The 17445-nt window shown below is 42.2% G+C and overlaps 2 long non-coding RNA genes across 7 annotated transcripts in view; one reads left to right on the plus strand and one right to left on the minus strand.

The window, feature by feature from the left end:
* Positions 1 to 7687, minus strand: part of LOC135388482 (uncharacterized) — a 278759-nt gene extending 271072 nt beyond the window's left edge. For all 4 annotated transcript variants that reach the window (XR_010421404.1, XR_010421402.1, XR_010421403.1 and 1 more), the window contains exons 1-2: positions 7575 to 7687; positions 2498 to 2738 (exon numbers count right to left, since the gene is read on the minus strand). This is a non-coding gene — a long non-coding RNA (uncharacterized LOC135388482). The remainder of the gene's footprint in view (positions 1 to 2497; positions 2739 to 7574) is intronic.
* LOC135388481 (uncharacterized) lies at positions 7653 to 16193 on the plus strand. Of its 3 annotated transcripts, XR_010421398.1 has the most exons (4): positions 7655 to 7809; positions 10518 to 10629; positions 13104 to 13282; positions 13877 to 16193. It is a non-coding gene; the product is annotated as an uncharacterized LOC135388481 (long non-coding RNA). The 3 variants fall into 3 exon arrangements; XR_010421400.1 differs by lacking the exon at positions 10518 to 10629 and having other exon boundaries at positions 7653 to 7809; XR_010421399.1 differs by lacking the exons at positions 7655 to 7809; positions 10518 to 10629 and adding an exon at positions 10656 to 10865.
* Positions 16194 to 17445: the final 1252 nt, after the last annotated feature.

Here is a 17445-nt window from a genome sequence, read left to right on the forward strand (position 1 = left end):
GAACAGTATTGTAACGTGCGCTAGTTTGATTATCTCTGCCACAACTGCTAATGTAATCAATCAAATGTAAATAAACAGTGACTCATCTTTACCCGCATGGTCTAGAGTGCTGGATGTAAACATCGAATTTTCATGCACGTACCGGGCAAGCAGTGACACATACACTCAATCTACATTTCTCTGTAGTGTCCTTGTGAAACCGTCATGCTGCTTTGGACGTCCTGGGAGAATATTCGACTCCTTGGGTTCTCAAATAGCAGCACGAACAGCACAGGCGGCTTTCACAAGAAAAACGTGACTATCGACCAGTTAACTTCTCGCAGCGCTTCAATGGTCATTACACGCACCACAGTCGGACACTGACACTTTGGCACGCTCTAACTTTTATCGTGCAAGGAATAAACCTTCAACTTTCTGTATGCTCAAACGTCATGTACGGAAGCATGCGCCTAGGAAGTTTGAAGAATTTTCGAGCTGGGGTTTTTTAGATACGAGCGCTCAAAAACCGTATTTTCTCGAATGTCACGTGTTGTAGACGCCTCCATGCATGACACCAACCTGGCCTAGGCTCCTAAATTTGATATCAAATTATAGAGCTCAGTCTCCTCTACATGGTGATGCCTTTCTTGTTTGACTGGCATGTACACAAGTGCCGCAATAGCCGCAAGAATATGAGCGATTTTCGTCGTCGCCACCAACTTTGCGTATTTTTAGCTGCAAAATAACAAAATCCCTGCCGGAACCGAACCCAAACACTAGAAGCCAACATAGCTGACAGTCCGTGAAAAAAAATTCAAAGCCGTGAACGCCTTCGTTGGACAGATATTGAACGTCAAAATCGCTATGCCTGAAAGCGCGCCGGACCTGCCATATTCTTCCGGATTTTTTTTCTCGGGAACTACGAAGGCTAGAAAAAGAATACTTGATGTCCCATTCTCAGTCTGAGTCAGGCTACAACATATATTTTTTCAATAAAAATCACTCATGGTGTCCGGACCACCTTGCCTGAGTTGAGATGGAATCACACAGTTGACCAATGGACAGGAGACAGTTTTTTTTTCTCACAAAAAGCACATCGCTGGTACTGAGTGTAATGTATTCTAGTCACCAGCTCGCTCGCATCATCACAATTCTTTCAACATCACTGGTACTGATAAAATACACAGCACCTGCTGCATGTGTACCATGTGCCGTCCCAGTCCTATCTAAGACCAAAACAAGCATTTTATCAATAATCAAAATAACTGGAATAAGATATACAAAGATTAGCTTTGCCACATGCTAAGAACTGGAAATGAACCCTTCCCATCATGCAATGTCTTGAACAAGTGCAGAAAGTTGGCCTAGTTGGTGGGTAGCATACTGCAATATTTGGGGACGCGAAAGCCGAGGACATAAGGTAAACACAGAGCAGGCACCACTCACAAACTGAAGTGTAAATGTACAAACCGGTAACGGGTGATCCGCACTGTCCTATAAAGAAGTTGCCTCCCTCAACAGCTAATTACACACCTGTTATCTACTGGGAGCGATACGTCGTTCTGCACGTGTGAGGTCTTGGATGTCGGCACATGTCGCCTGTTACCGGTCTGTGTATTTATGCTTTCCTTTTTTCCTCAATACACTTCAGTTGTGAGTGACACCTATTTTGTGTGTACCTTATGTCCCCGTCTTTTGCGTCCCCAAAGCATTGCAATATGCAATGTAAAATCACTGCTACATACAACTGAGCTGTACAGAAAGCAGCATTCGAAGTACTCATCAATAATGCACCAAGAGGACTAAGCAGCAATGTCATCATACACACGGTGAAGACAGACAGCAACATGGACATGCAACGGCAACAGGAGCACATATGCGAAAGGATCGACAGGGACTGTTACTTGTGTACAGCTAGCCGACACAAGAGCCGAGCACCACCTGCTGCGAGAGCACCTGCTGTTAAGGATCTAGGTTTCTAAGATCTTACGATCACTGGTTTCAAAAGGGACTGCAGGACAGGTATAGAGAACTCCATGTGACTACAGAAACACACACACACATCACTGGTCAGCAAAGGAAAGCAAGGAAGTGCAATGTTATCTGCGAGTTATTGACAAAACGAAGAAATTCAAAATGCCAATTGACCTAGCTCGGAAGAACTATAAGACAACAAACACATGAAGAATAAATGGTCTGCATGTGTAGCACAACACGGTAACACTGCTTAAAATCCTTCATTTAGCCTATCAAGTTGAAGGATGGCTGAATGCTGGAGGTTTCCACAGTGAAGACCATTCGAGGGTCCCACTCAGGTACAGGAGAAAGGGAGAGACATTGGCCAAAGCGTTTCCAATGTTTAAAGTGAGATAGACATCCCATTCCACGAGAAGTATGCCTCAGCTAAATCATGACGTGTTCTAGTGCGTACTTTTTAAAAATGTTGTATGACTTTCGAGCAAGCTGCTGATATGCCAGGCCTCATGAGTGGGTAGAATGAAAAGGCAGAAATAAGTACCAGAAGAAGCTGAAGGACCTTGGTTCATATGCCGATGCCGTCTTCATTTCCACAGGTGTAGTACTGCTTTGTGAAGTTTTGCGGAAGCACGCTCACGTAGGGTGTCTCAGTCGTTGGCTAGATGGATCCATCTCATGTTACACACTTTATAATTGTCCCATGAGTGAAATATCATGGTGGGTGAGTTTTTCACCTCTTCAGGGTGAGGTTCTTCTTTTTGCAGTTCTGTCATGTCAGCACACTAAAATGAAAAGCATATCTTGTCACTTTTCTTCTGCACTCTGATGCTGGACACAAACAGGTCTCATTTACATTTATCTGGAAAAACTGTGACAGTATACAAAATATTTTGCTATAACAAAGGGCTTTTTTAATTGTTTGGTGGGTACACTGAAATAAATGTACTGATGGAGCTGCCCATTCTGCTGATAAAACTCTTTTTGGTGCTACTTCACAGAACCTAAAGTCAGTCCTGAGGAAAACCATTAAACCAAGGTGGCAGCAACCAGAGACGGATTTGGGGGGAGGGGGGGTCCGGATATTCTGACCCCCCTCAATTTCTGTCGTTACATAGAGTCTCAATTGACCTTGGTTGTGCAATAGCATGCTGTGCAAGGCAGGACCACCCCTCAGAAAAATTCTGGTTGCCTCTGGCAGCAATGTTCATAAAGACAAAACTACAATACAGTGTGATGCTAACATTCCCTTGAGTTTGAGATAAACCCAGGACAAGATGACCATACGATAGACTAACAAACCAGCAATGAAGTTTAAGACAATGTATTAAAGTAGCACAGATGTCATTTTTAACATCCTGTTTTCTTTCTATAAAACTGTTAAGTAAGCCAGTAAGATGCACCATGAGAAGTAATTCACACCACAGAGTCATAATTATCGCAGAATTTTAATTTAAAGTACGCCACACAAAGCAACAGTGCGCAACGGTAGTGGAGAGTAGTACCAGCCTGTGATCTGCCTGTGATCTCACGCTGACACTACAGGGTCCGCACTCACTGATTGGTTCAGAGAAATGGTGTCTGCTATTTAGCAGTCATCTGCTACTCGGCTGTTCGGGGCTCTGAAAAAGCACTGTTCCTGGCTCAGTCGTGATTTGGCCACTCCTTTCTTCCACAATTCTCCAGAGGCTGGCAAAACTGGTTTATGGCGCCAAAGGGAAAGGGCGCTGACCTCCTCTGACTAGCGAACCAGAACGTGTGGACCCTGTAACGCAATCGGTGACGTGGTATCGTGCTTCTCCTCACCCTTACACCCGGAATGGAGAGTTAAGGGTGAACACGCTGAGCTATGCTGATGTATTTTTTCTGGGAAATAAATTGCACAAATCAAAACCTTTCACACTACTCGGTAAACTGACACGCACACATTCATCAGACGTCGTAATCTGACATTTTTTGGACGGCCCTCTGTACTCATTTAGGCTAGGTAATAAATAGTAATAATAATAAATAATAATAACACAATAAACAATGTACTAAATACATTTGTTCCTCTGTCACACCTAAGCTCAGCAAGATTCACCTTTCTGTTCTTCACTGATCACTACTGTTATTTTTCGAGTCATCTCAAGCCATAACTCTTGTTCGACATTACATAGATGGGTCATTCCACATGAAGTGATCCAATCGCATTGCTCGAACACCACGGATCTTCTTAATTTTTTTTTTACTGGTTGACACCGCATACCTGCCGACCACACGAACTCGAAATTCGGGAGACTGCCCGCAGCGCAACCAGGGAGGGGGGGACGCATTAATTTTGTGTACTCGAAATAGCAGTGTCACTGTATCGTGATTCCTCTACATCATGAGTAGCCACTATCAAGTGGAGCTGCGATGCAGTATCGTGGCTTGCATCAACCATAACTGCGAAGACGTTTCTTTTCAGGACATTGCATTTGGTGCAGCCACAGCCATTTCACTGATGATGGCAGTGGTCTCCATCCGTCCACACCTGCAGTATTTCGCTTCATCCCCTTTTGGTAACACCTTCCATAACAGCTGTCACACGTGGTCGCGTACGCTCCGCAGCTGGTCGTCCTCAAAGAGAAAACCCATGAAAAGGCACCTGGTACGTATGAGGAACACTTGAAGGAACTTCTTCTGTTTGGAGAGCGCCATCGGAGCAGACGAAATTACTATACAAGACTGGGCTGATGATAGGATGATTGTGTCTTCTCGAGAAACATGGATACAATGAAACACGCTATCTTCCGCCGCCTCCAGCCATGGATGGTCATGCCGCGAAACACGTGCTCTTCAGGTATACGTTTGCGCAGCTCTTAAAGGAAAATGGAAGAAGAAAAGCCTGAGGCTCCAATTTTCCGGGAGATTGGAGGCTGGATCCGTACAATCGGGAGACTGAACAAAATTCGGGAGTCTCCTGGATAATCCAAGAGAGTTGGCAGGTATGACACCATAGAGAAATCATCACTCACAAAATATTTTCCCTGAATTTGAAGGCATTTTCACGTTAGGTGCTGCTAAACATCTCAAGTTATCATGAAAGTGAGGTGCCTTTAAAGGCTTCTCCTGAGATAATGGCTAACTATATTTAGGTCTGTAAACCTCAGCGTGGCTATAAACGATCACCTTTTCATTCTGTATGAAGGAACATGTTCATGTGCCTTTTATACTGTATTACAGGTTTAGATATCCACTTGTTCACAGTATGTTTCCTTCTTTTTTGTTCTGAGTCACTTGTCTACACATACGGACTTAAAATTTGGTAGACGTGGAGCTGGTCACTTGGTGAACACGTGAAAAAAAAGTAATTTCCCAGGATATAAAAGAAAAGCGAAGAAAGCATTGAGAATTATGCAGAATTTGAGAAATTACCTATACTGCTAACAAAAAAAATCTACGGGGCCAACACAATATGAGCATTCTGTTAACGCTGAAATGATGGTGACTGTGTCTGCTTGAAAAATTTTTTTAATTGGGAGGGTATTTTTTCTTGTTTTTTTAGTAATGATTTTTTAAAATTTGTTTTGAAATTTCATTTAAGTGATCACTTTTCCATTCCACATGCTGATTTGTGGCTGGGGAAAACCCCTGGCGGTGAACCCTCAAGTGGTCAAGATGGACGCCGAAGAAACCGCTAGGTCACGGAAACCATTATTATGTTGCTTTGGGGCCGGTATCCAGGGTCAGAAGAAAGCCAGGACACAAAAAAAGGCCAAGAACAATACCCCGGTTATCAGGGAAAACATCTGCCAAGCGGAGTTTTTCGGATTAATCCAAATTGCTTAAAATTTTACTGGAGTATGTTTTTCGAATTTTTTCGGATAAATCCGAAAACCCGGATCCCTAATTATATTTTACATTGTGCTGCTCCACAATAGAACAAAGACAAGAAAGAGCTTCATAAACTTGTGCTTTCACGAAGATGATTTTGGGGTTCCAGCGACATGGAACTTCCTAAGGACCTCGCACGGAAAACGACCGTGTGGCGGGATTGGAGGCACAGTGAAGTGACTTGCGGCAAAGACTAGCCTTTGGAGACCATTCTAACAGTAAGTTTTAACTGACAGCGTGGCATAGATGCAGGTCAGCTGGTGGACAAACTTCATAGTGCAAAATCCTCAGTACAAATATGTCCAACTTGACAAAATGTGGAGGACACTTCTCTATTTCTTTCAACATAGTGATCTAAAATCACCAGCGAGTGACATTAATCTATCAAATTTAAGTACCTGGTTAAATCTTAAGCCAATTTCCAATTTCCTTCACAGCAATAAATAAACCCGAGGACGACATCCATGTTAATTTCAAATCACAGCGAGTAATAGAAGCACACAATGTACAGGGTGGGTGCTATAAAAGGTTAGTGACATTTTCACGCGTGATGCTTTACCTACTTGACAGACAGACTTCTGCTGCCACACAGTGAATAATTTACGCCAAAGAAACCTACGAAAAAATAGTGGTTACGAGCCACTGCGTAACAAAATAAATACGGCCACACAAACGTTCGTCTTCATGTATTTCCTATGCGATATACCGATGGATGGAGGTGAAAGTTTGCGTGGTCGTATTGATTTCATTACACAGCGCTTGGTAACCGCAATTTTTTCGTAGGTTTTTCTGGCATAAATGCTTTACTCTGAAGCAGAAGTCTGTGCGTCATGGAGGTATCGTGTCAAGGAGATATCACGTATTGCACGAAAATGTGACTGACCTTTTAGAGCACCCACCCTGACACTCTTAGGAGTTTGGTCCAACAAATATCTGATACGGAACACGCACGTGCACAACATAGTGTGTGATCTGCCCCGGCCCACTGGAATGTTATTTAGAAAATCTCGCTTTATGCAATCGTCAGTTAAACTGAGGCTTTATTTTCTCTTATATATCACAAATTTATGTTCTGCAATCTTGTATGGCGGACCACAAGTAAAACTTTCCCTCAAAACTTCAGGTCACTCAAACGTTTAAGAACATGCACATTACAGTGACACAGTTACTAGTTGTTTTCGCGCCACTAAAACGCAGTAACAATGAGCATGAGAGGTGGGTTGGATGTGGGTTCGAGCCCTAGAGCTGGCTAACCTTTTCAGTGACTTCCATCTTTCATCAGTAACAAAGTTCGAGGAGCGTTATATGTATGCGACACACTTTACAAAGTTACGTTCTTCGACTAAAAGCGGATCCTCACAGTCGTTATAAAATCTGATATCCAAACACGACGGGTTCACGACACACGAGAACTGTTATTCGCTTGCCCGAAGAAAACATATCCCAGCAGAAATCACATAACACCGTGCTTTGTTAGCCAAATGTTCCCATGTTTCCGTTCCACATCGAGCCAAGATGAATACGATTGCACGCAACGGCGTAAATTATCAGGATCACATCACCTTATTTTAGACCAACAACCAAACATATTTCTTGGAAAAGCTTTGTGTACACGCATCTCACCATAGCAGTGACAAATGTCGCATCACAATCTAAGGAAAAGTTGTCACAGCTTCACGGACACTCAAATTACACAAAAACGAAACAAGAAAGGATCGCTCACGATTTCATCACAATATTGTAAAAAATATGACATACTGTACCTTTTACACAGCACTTTAGCAAACAAAACTTCGCGCACATGCACAGGAACGCCATGCCCTTGGACGAGTGAGTCACATATTCAAGATAGGAGAAGGTCAAGATCGACCCTGGGAACGAGGCTACGTGCCGATTGCGTTGGCATATAGTGGATCACTGGCTATTTTGTCCCCGTGCCGTTTGGGAAGCCTCGCTTGTTGTTGGATTTAAGTGAGCCCAGTTTTAATATTAAACAGGGTAAGTGTGTCACTTGTTCTTACCTCGTTCATCTCGTCAAGTAAGCTTCCTAAGCTTCTGTGGCAGCATTTTTGCCTATTCAGAGCAGTAGTTATTTCGCAGTTACCGATCTAAGTAGCCGTGGGTCGGTCTGCTCGTCTGTGCTCCAATCTTTCACATATTTATTTCTCGGATAAGGTCGATTAATTGCATTTATTCTGTTCATCGGGTCCAAATGAACATCTGGGGAGGGATTCGTACCATTCCGAGCAGTAGTTATTTCGCAGTGATGATCGAAGTAGCCGTGGGTCCTCGACCAGTCTGCTCGTCTGTGCTCCAATCTTTCACATATTTATTTCTCGAATAAGGTCGATTAATTGCATTTATCCTGTTCATCGGGTCCAAAGGAACATCTGGGGAGGGATTTGTACCATTCCGAGCAGTAGTTATTTCGCAGTGATCGATCGAAGTAGCCGTGGGTCCTCGACCAGTCTGCTCGTCTGTGCTCCAATCTTTCACATATTTATTTCTCGAATAAGGTCGATTAATTGCATTTATCCTGTTCATCGGGTCCAAAGGAACATCTGGGGAGGGATTTGTACCATTCCGAGCAGTAGTTATTTCGCAGTGATGATCGAAGTAGCCGTGGGTCCTCGACCAGTCTGCTCGTCTGTGCTCCAATCTTTCACATATTTATTTCTCGAATAAGGTCGATTAATTGCATTTATCCTGTTCATCGGGTCCAAAGGAACATCTGGGGAGGGATTTGTACCATTCCGAGCAGTAGTTATTTCGCAGTGATGATCGAAGTAGCCGTGGGTCCTCGACCAGTCTGCTCGTCTGTGCTCCAATCTTTCACATATTTATTTCTCGAATAAGGTCGATTAATTGCATTTATCCTGTTCATCGGGTCCAAAGGAACATCTGGGGAGGGATTTGTACCATTCCGAGCAGTAGTTATTTCGCAGTGATGATCGAAGTAGCCGTGGGTCCTCGACCAGTCTGCTCGTCTGTGCTCCAATCTTTCACATATTTATTTCTCGAATAAGGTCGATTAATTGCATTTATCCTGTTCATCGGGTCCAAAGGAACATCTGGGGAGGGATTTGTACCATTCCGAGCAGTAGTTATTTCGCAGTGATGATCGAAGTAGCCGTGGGTCCTCGACCAGTCTGCTCGTCTGTGCTCCAATCTTTCACATATTTATTTCTCGAATAAGGTCGATTAATTGCATTTATCCTGTTCATCGGGTCCAAAGGAACATCTGGGGAGGGATTTGTACCATTCCGAGCAGTAGTTATTTCGCAGTGATGATCGAAGTAGCCGTGGGTCCTCGACCAGTCTGCTCGTCTGTGCTCCAATCTTTCACATATTTATTTCTCGAATAAGGTCGATTAATTGCATTTATCCTGTTCATCGGGTCCAAAGGAACATCTGGGGAGCGATTTGTACCATTCCGAGCAGTAGTTATTTCGCAGTGATCGATCGAAGTAGCCGTGGGTCCTCGACCAGTCTGCTCGTCTGTGCTCCAATCTTTCACATATTTATTTCTCGAATAAGGTCGATTAATTGCATTTATCCTGTTCATCGGGTCCAAAGGAACATCTGGGGAGGGATTTGTACCATTCCGAGCAGTAGTTATTTCGCAGTGATCGATCGAAGTAGCCGTGGGTCCTCGACCAGTCTGCTCGTCTGTGCTCCAATCTTTCACATATTTATTTCTCGAATAAGGTCGATTAATTGCATTTATCCTGTTCATCGGGTCCAAAGGAACATCTGGGGAGGGATTTGTACCATTCCGAGCAGTAGTTATTTCGCAGTGATGATCGAAGTAGCCGTGGGTCCTCGACCAGTCTGCTCGTCTGTGCTCCAATCTTTCACATATTTATTTCTCGAATAAGGTCGATTAATTGCATTTATCCTGTTCATCGGGTCCAAAGGAACATCTGGGGAGGGATTTGTACCATTCCGAGCAGTAGTTATTTCGCAGTGATCGATCGAAGTAGCCGTGGGTCCTCGACCAGTCTGCTCGTCTGTGCTCCAATCTTTCACATATTTATTTCTCGAATAAGGTCGATTAATTGCATTTATCCTGTTCATCGGGTCCAAAGGAACATCTGGGGAGGGATTTGTACCATTCCGAGCAGTAGTTATTTCGCAGTGATGATCGAAGTAGCCGTGGGTCCTCGACCAGTCTGCTCGTCTGTGCTCCAATCTTTCACATATTTATTTCTCGAATAAGGTCGATTAATTGCATTTATCCTGTTCATCGGGTCCAAAGGAACATCTGGGGAGCGATTTGTACCATTCCGAGCAGTAGTTATTTCGCAGTGATCGATCGAAGTAGCCGTGGGTCCTCGACCAGTCTGCTCGTCTGTGCTCCAATCTTTCACATATTTATTTCTCGAATAAGGTCGATTAATTGCATTTATCCTGTTCATCGGGTCCAAAGGAACATCTGGGGAGGGATTTGTACCATTCCGAGCAGTAGTTATTTCGCAGTGATCGATCGAAGTAGCCGTGGGTCCTCGACCAGTCTGCTCGTCTGTGCTCCAATCTTTCACATATTTATTTCTCGAATAAGGTCGATTAATTGCATTTATCCTGTTCATCGGGTCCAAAGGAACATCTGGGGAGGGATTCGTACCATTCCGAGCACTACTTACTTCGTCGGGGGGCTCACTACACTATATATTTATGTTTGGTATTTATCTTATGTTCTTTTGCAGGACCCACAATTAAGTTATGCATGACTTACAACTGACCTTTCATGGCATCCCATATTGTAAACACAACTGTCATCTGGATGGAGTCAAGAACCCTTATTGAGCTTTTTAACAGGTGCGCATCTTCCAATCTTTTGCCTTGCATCTTCCATCCTTTGGCATTACTTAAGATTTTCCCGGAATAAATGCATGTACATAAGCACATCTACTCTGTGTAAGAATGGCTTTTTCAACACTAAAAACAAGTATGCTTCATGTTACAAGCGATTTATTTGCAGTGGCTCCCTGCCTGTGTTCCAAGCATACTCAAGACACATCTTACATTCAGACGAAATGCTTTTTTCACTCAATGTGAGCATGGAAAAACTAAGCTACACCTGCTGTGTTTTCTTCTTGTTGATATTGCAGAGCTTAAAAACGAAGCACGCGTAATTTGGCTTCCTCTTTCTATGTGCATTTCACGCCATACATCTTTCAAGGTATCCTTAGTTGTCACCACACTGACATTTGCTAAAATATCCCGTCTTGTTATTTCAACTTCATCACCCACAGGTGAAATTGCAACATAAGGCAACCTATTACTCCTCTCTGAGACCTTTTCTCCCCAATAACCTCCTTTTTGAGCAAAATAAGTTATGGCATCTGATTTCCCTTTGCCTCCTGATATGCTTAGCACAAATTTGGCACCTGTGGTGCTAATACTTACTCCTCTGTCAAGATAAGGCGAGCCTTCTACTTGTCTCTGAGACCAGTTCCGTCCCCCTTTCCAAATCATTTCTCTTCCTTGACTTGCTTTAGAGCCAAATTACATGTGGCATCTTATTTGCCTTTTGTCACCTGATATTAAAGGAGGGTCAGACCTCGTCAGGCTGCAGTTCTTGCTGCTTTTTGTCTGTATCCCCTCACCAAGTGTCATTGGTGAAATAAATTATTATTATTGTTATATGCTGATCGAAATTTAGCTTCAGTCACTCATATTTACCCATCTGACAACAGAAGGCTTGCTCACCTATACCCGTTTCGGAGGCCTGTTCTGTCCCCTTCGCCAAATTTTTTTATCTTAAATAACATGGTTCCTGAAAACTTGCATAATTGCTTTGAGTAAGACTTTGATGATTCCAAACAATTCTGTACATGACACACTTGATCGTAGTTACTAATTGCATGGGCATTATGGAAAAATCAGAGCCCATGTACAAATCTTTCATTCACCATATACGCTACCCCAGCACGCATAGCATTGCAGTCTTACCAAGGTACGATCCACCCAATTAATGGATGTTGCCCTCCTGATCCACCCTGTACGTGTGCATCATATCTTAGCCATTAATTGATCCTCTCGAAATTTTCTACACTAACGTTTCAGAAAAACTGAGTCAGGTAAAGTACATTTTTGGCAATTTTGGTTTTTCGTGTCTCGTAAAGTGAACTGACATGGAACGGATACCCATGTGCAATGCTTAAAATGCTTTGTATATGGAATCCCTCTTTTTTTCTCTCTCTGCACGCTGTCCAGAGATAGATAAGTGATTCAGACCATGTTCTGAGTGGTGCTTGAAACAGCCTCCAATCTATTTTTTCTCCATTAATAGTATCCTCTTCCTCGAACGCTTCTAGCCTCTTTTTTTCTGAAGAAAAGACAAAAAAGAATACTTATTGCTGCTTGCAATACTTGCCAAGAAGTTTAACTGAAAGCGATCACTCTCCACACGTGTAATTATTTTGATCCTTTTGCCAGGGTACTCTCCATTGATTTTTACTTATTTATTTATTTAACATATATACCTACCTGTGCCGAGGGGTCAATAGCAAATTCTAGTGGAGACACTTGCGGCATGGGAAAAAGAAACAGAAATGATAATAGAACATTGAATTATTAGGGTACAAACAGAGCTACCCAAAGGCCCAAATATATACAAATATGTAGAAGTTCTAATTACATATATTCACGTAACTTTTTACACAGACAATCGGCACCTCTTATTCCTGTGAGCAATATATTCCAAATTTTGAGACAGAGACAGCAGGTAAACATGTACCATACACACTGTTCAGGTCATGCAGCATAAAGTCATCGCAGGTAACACTTCTGTTGTTCTGCTGGCATTGCTGAAGCAGAGAACAGTTCAAAGGATGATTGCTAGTTACAACTGAACAGATCAACTGTACCTGTTGCTCATGTACAAGATGAGGAAAAGTCTACCTTCATCAAGAATACTGGGGACGCTTGACATCGGAGATATTTATGACAACAAAAGCTCTGATTGTTTGCTCTTACTTTTGCTCAGCACATTACAGCACAGTCCGTGGTATTTAACAATAACTAGACAGTAACTTTTCTTTTTTGCTTCTTACTTTCATATGCAATCACACGTGAAATGAATCTGCTCATAATGTGCCTAGCTGTTCGAAGGCATTTTGTTTTTCGTCAAGTAAGGATTTTAGACTGATGACCTAATTAAAAGTAGTCGGGTCAAGGGCAAAATAGACGATCGTTCCAGTGAACACTGCATGTGCCCAATAATGACCGACATGCATGGCCATTTTATGTATGTGAAACTCACGTAAAAATATTTCTATTACTTGCAGGTCTTCTCTGAAAAGCAGTCCTTCCGATGCTCGAAACCTGTTTTCTTTGTTACTCCAAGCCTTCACTGTCCTCGTGGTTGGTCTCTATGATGGAGACCAAGTGTGCTGATCTTTGATTTGATGAAGTCTTCACCTCTGCAGAAGCAATCTGCTACCAAAGTCTTTCTCTCACTTAACAGGTAAAAGTTCATATATTGATCGTGCACACAACGAATGAAAATTTCTTAGGCTCAGAAATTCCTTCTAACATTCATTGTATAGATGTATCTGATGAAGGTTTTTGCATATTTGGCCTCCTTGAATACTGAATGTGAGTAGTGCACCAACAACATTTTCATGAAGCCCTACGCAGTCTTTGAAATTACAGTTACGATTTTCCGTAGAGGACAACCGCAAGCAGGGTCCTCGATCATAGTAACACATTTTCTATGCCATAGCTGCTGACACTATCACACACAGTATACTTTTCTCCATCTACTGTGCTTGTCTGTGATTTGCACACCAGGCAAGGAGTGCATGAGAGTCTAATGTGAATTATTCATACTGTGCGGCACAAAAAACTAGACTTTTTTTAGCAGGCTGGCATATGTCACCCATTTTTGTGTGTCATCATATCCTCTCTGTGATACAGTAGGATACGTGTAGCTCATTGCTTCGTGGTCATACATTTCACTGAGCCTAAGACGAAAACATTCAATCACAGTATCATACAACCAGACCTTACAAAACAGTTCCAAAATTCATTTCGGGACTCTTCCTTTTTTATTTTTCAGAAATTTCTGTATTTAGGGACTTCGACTCAAATGTGAGTGTCATTTTTGGAAAATGTAGAATAGCATATCCTTTGGATTCGTTGTGTAGTCCACATGTTGATACTAAAGGATATGTTGATATGTGTCTTGCCTTCTTTCTCCCATTGCCAATCCTGTATCAGTTAAGTTCCTGCTTTCTTTTGTTTGTTCTTTGAGACCACTGCTATACTCAGGACACTCAGCAGGATTATCACTGTGTTTCACATTCATGGTAACATGCTTGCTTTTCCTAATGTTAGCAGTTAGGAGACCACCTACCGGATGTATCTGCATCAGTATATCAAGTGTGCCTGATCATCGTCACTGAGGAGTCATGCCAAGTAGGCATAATGCTTTTGCCTTGACCCTTTTGCAAGAGCCTGTCATCAATCTGCTGCATAGCTTCCTCAGACGGTCAATATGAGTATCCAGAAATAATTAATTCCAAAAGCCTGATATGTAAATGTGTTTCCAGGCGATCTGAACACAAGCACCACTTCACTAGAGAGAACTGATGTTCTGAGGCTGGAACAACATAGAAGGGACAATCACATACAAGGCTTCAAGTTGCCTAAGAAATTAACCATGAAAGATGGAAGTCACTGAAAAGGTTAGCCAGCTGTAGGACTCGAACCCACATCTTCTGGATTACCGATTACCAATCCAGAAGATGTGGGTTCGAGTCCTACAGCCTGCTAACGTTTTCAGTGACTTCCATCTTTCATGCAGCATTTTTACCACTTTCCCTTGTTGATTTTTTGCATCCTCCTCCTTTTCCAGCATCAGATGTCCATATTCTCTGTTACAAAGGGGAGGTGTTTTTTGTAAAAGCTTACCACAGTGTACCGAGCTCCTGAACCTTACAAGTGTTCTAGGCCCATAATGGCGTGTGCCATTCTTTATATGTGAAAACCTCAGCTCAGCCAACAAAGTCATCCTAAGGGAGGCCGGAATATATGCAAAGCAACACAATTTTGCATTTGTATGAGTTTGCTATGCCCCATATTTCTGAGACAGAGTGAACGAGATAAGGTGCATCGTATCATGCACAGACGTGACCTCTCACTGCTGTAGGTCGGCCCACTCTGATGTTCATGTTCATGTTCTGCATCATTATATGCCTTGTCAAAAATCAGGTTCCTTCCTGTTCCAATGATGTTGAAAGTCTACTACACCTTAGTTCACTCGCACCTTAATTGTGCAGCTGAAGTGTACGGTCTTTGTTACTGATTCCAAAGCTAGTACTACGAACAATACTTAGAATTCCAGCAGCTAATTCCATCATTTTTCCTTTCTCGTTCCTATTAGTTACAAAATACAAAGTTTGATCTGCACTGCTGACATGCCGCATATTGTAACCGTCACTAATATTGTTTTCCCATATCTGCTACGACGGGATTTCTCTACTTTCGTCTATCCCCACCACACGCAAGATATGGAACACACTCACTGTATTACACTGACCCAGACTTATGGAATAAATTGCCATTTCATATACACTAGATCAATAACTATATATTTTCTGTTCAAGAGGAAAGTTAGTGTATTTCCTTGCGTGCATGTACAACCCTGTTGTATGATTGTCTTTGAGTTCACCGATTACTTTTTGCATTTTTTGCTTGGTTTGAAATGTGTTTTGCGTACCAAAGATAAGCTAAATTTTGTAATATTACAGCATGTATCGGTCGATAATAGTAGTCTTGATCTTTCTCTTGTTTTATATCCAGGAGTTTTTTAATTTACTCGAGATGCCAAATGTTGCCTCACAAGATTATATTCGTCTACCTATACATGATGTGTTGTTACCTATGGGAGTGCGTAACAGGCTTGTCCTAGCAGTCCCATAGGTAACAACACATAATGTACAGGCAGACAAATAAACTATCAATATCTATCTATCTTTTGGAGACCTCACACTCATTTCCCTTTGAGTCTCGGACTCTTTTGGCTCCAGTGCTTCAGCATTTGGCTTAGCTTAGCTCCACTTATGTTTATGATTACTTTTGAATGCCACCTGCTTTTCCATCTTTTTTTGCAGCCGGAAGCGAACGACTCTCTTCACATTGTGTATCTCATTCCGAGCCCTTCCCATTACCAACGCCTTCAACTTTGCTAGCAGGGTATCTATGGCCACAGCAATCTTTTACCCCCAATATCTCAAACGACTGCTATGGCCATGTACAATCCAACTTTTCTAATTTGTCCCTCACACTCAACCGCCACTCAGAAGAAAGGCGGATGGAGGATGGGAGATGGTGCATTTGTAAATTGCTGTAAATAAACAAGTGATTGAAACGTATGAGTTATTTTGCTCTTACGAGACATGATAGGGACTGCAAAGATCAGACAGTATTAGTCACGCAGAATTTTGTTTGTTTGTTGCTCCAGCCAGCGATGTCCACCCGCAGCCCAGTATCACTAGGATCACCACTCCTTTCGTCTGTAAATACCAAGGTAAATACGAAATAGCCTGGAGGGACAGAGATTCTCTCTGCTGGTGATAAAAAGCTTGCCTGTGTACCAGCGAACACAGCAACAACCTTTTCGTTTATTCATTTATTTATTCAGTGATACTGTTGACCTGCCATTACACGAGTGAAAAAATAAAAAACACAACACACGCAATTGAACACACTTGACACAGGACAACATAAGAACTGTTCTAGCAACAACACAATGTTTCGCATGGTACGTTCTAGCAGTCATGTAAACGGCTTGGTTAGAAAAAAATGATTGTTGAAAAGAGAAGAAATAAGAGGGCAAAAGTTTTCAGTGTTCCTTATCAGTACAGAAGTAGCATACCGCTCCCTGAGATATGAAGTACAAAAAAGCTTTCCGTCACACCATAGTACTACCACTAAAAAAAAACACAAAGTGACCACAGGTCCTATTTTTATACATGCACTTTTGCACTTGTCATTGGCAGGCAGACATGTACAAGATACCTCAAGAAGTATTTAAAATAAGATAGTAAGTACTGACGAAAAATTGTAATTAAGATAGAGTATAAATACTTGAAAATGAAAGTAATTAAGTTAAAGTAGCAAATACTTCCGAAAGTATTTAAGATACACTTAAGATACTTTGGTAGGCGTCGTAGAAAAGTACGTGAACGTGAGTAGACACGTTTGAGTTTGAAACACGTTGAGTTTGATGTCTTCCTGGTCGAAAGCATGTTCTTGTTGTAAGCAAAGCTTGCATTTGACTGAAATATTATTATCGGTTTCCGAAACATATTCGAAAATCGTCCGAAGGTTTGGCAATGAGAGTGAACGCGCCTCTTTCGTTGGCTTCATTCTGCGAACTGACAACGCAGGATGACTTTTTTATGTCCATAAATACCAGGGCTTGCTGTGGTCACTGACCGATCTGTCATACACACAACCTACTACATACAAACATTACATTATATACCTTACAAATTGAAAAAGTATAGAAGCTTGTCAAGCAGGGGTGTCCTAGAAGGCTAGCAGAGTCAGAGGGGATATTTTGCAGAACTCTGCTGCAGCTACAGGGCACTCATTATGAAACCCTTGCTCTTCGAATTCTTA

The sequence above is a fragment of the Ornithodoros turicata genome, chromosome 3 (assembly GCF_037126465.1).
Source record: "Ornithodoros turicata isolate Travis chromosome 3, ASM3712646v1, whole genome shotgun sequence".
Classification (NCBI taxonomy): Eukaryota; Metazoa; Arthropoda; class Arachnida; order Ixodida; family Argasidae; genus Ornithodoros; species Ornithodoros turicata.